Source organism: Asparagus officinalis, chromosome 7, assembly GCF_001876935.1.
Source record: "Asparagus officinalis chromosome 7, Aspof.V1, whole genome shotgun sequence".
Lineage (NCBI taxonomy): Eukaryota > Viridiplantae > Streptophyta > Magnoliopsida > Asparagales > Asparagaceae > Asparagus > Asparagus officinalis.
Genome location: NC_033800.1, coordinates 9717683 through 9719289, shown reverse-complemented (window position 1 = coordinate 9719289; position 1607 = coordinate 9717683). Strand labels below are relative to the sequence as shown.

The window sequence follows — 1607 nt, the reverse complement described above, 5'->3', positions numbered from 1 at the left end:
TTGAATAGGATTGCCTACTTTTTTTTCAATGATATAAAACAAACACAAATATGCAGAGAAAATATAAATAACATCAAGAACAAGCAACCAAAAAAAGACAATCAAAGCAGAAATATGAGAGTTTTATAGTGGTTCGGAATAAAATCTTACATCCACTCTTCTTTCTCTCGAAGGGGCTCCCACAATATGATATTTGTCACATGGATTACAAACTCTAATCCAATAGGCTTTACAAGACGCTCCCTAGACTAACCCTAATCTAGTCGTCTATACTAGAACATCCTATCACTAGTGTGTACCCTAGCTCCTGTTAGTAACTCTCTTCCTCAATTAAAACTCTGGCCAGAGTACGCCGTCAACCCACTTCCTCAAATAACACCGGCTTGAGTACGTCGTCAAACAATATTGGTCTCACGATTGTGATAAAAAGAGTCTTTAACGGAAAACAATATTATTTAAGCGCAACTAGAAAGACCTTGCAGCCCTTTAGAATTGAAATCAATCTCTAAGGAATTTGATTTAGACTTGGAAGAACGATGTCGATGATCAGGTCCATGGGCAGCACTCCTTGACGATTGATGATCCCATGATGAATAACACGACGGGGAGGTGGAGATGTGATTCCTTTCAAAACAAATCAAATCCTAGAGAGAGATTGTAGCCCTTTAGAATTGAAATCAATCTCTAAGGAATTTGATTTAGATTTGGAAGAACGATGTCGATGATCAGGTCCAAGGGTAGCACTCTTTGACGATTGATGATTGTATGATGAATAACACGACGAGAAATGATCTGAGAAACTACGGGGAGGTGGAGATGTGATTCTTTTCAAAACAAATCAAATCCTAGCTCTCTCTCTTATGCGAAACAATGTGATGCAGGTACAAAGATCAACGACAATAATATTTCGCGAAATCAACGATCGATCTAAGCAGGAAGTTCAAGAAGAAAATGGAGCTGACGATGGTTTTTAATCAAAATTTACAAATGTACTAAATTCAGACCTTTGTAAATTATTCAGATAATACAGTTCAACTTGTAATATTTAGATCAGTAAAAATACTTAGCAACAGAATCACTCGCTCACTAGTCAAATTGAATACAGCACAAGCGCAATAGATATTAATATTGATAACAACATGTACGCAATAGCGATTCCGAAAATAATTGATTCGAAAGAAAACAAACCTTCGTCGGATTGAACTGGTTCTACGGGGGAGCTACTCATGCAAAGAACTCTAGAGATGGTGCAACAACGTGAGCGACAGAAGGGCACAAACAACGGGAGGACGCGACGTCGAACTGGACGTCGAAGCGGACGATGACGTCGAACCTTTGAATTAACCGCTGTTGTAATCAATTTGAATAGTTGATTCTGAATTTTGATCTTCAGTTTAAGCTACAAACAGATCTGAAGACAAGTTAAAGTCGAGGTTGAAGCACTGGTTGTCGAGGTTCAGATTTTCTATCCTCGAGCAAGTAGACAAAGTGGACGAGGTGTAGTGACTGGTTGTTCTCGTGCAATGATCAGGACAGAGGGTTTGTGGGTTTGTTGCGGCTTCAAAGCGCATGAAGGCGAAGGAAAGGGACGGCGGCTGTTTGAGGTG

At 39.5% G+C, this 1607-nt stretch overlaps 1 protein-coding gene across 2 annotated transcripts in view; it reads left to right on the top strand.

Moving 5' to 3' along the window:
* LOC109849455 (mitochondrial substrate carrier family protein C-like) overlaps window positions 1-1607 on the top strand; it is a 33716-nt gene that overhangs the window by 9159 nt on the left and 22950 nt on the right. The window lies entirely within an intron of this gene.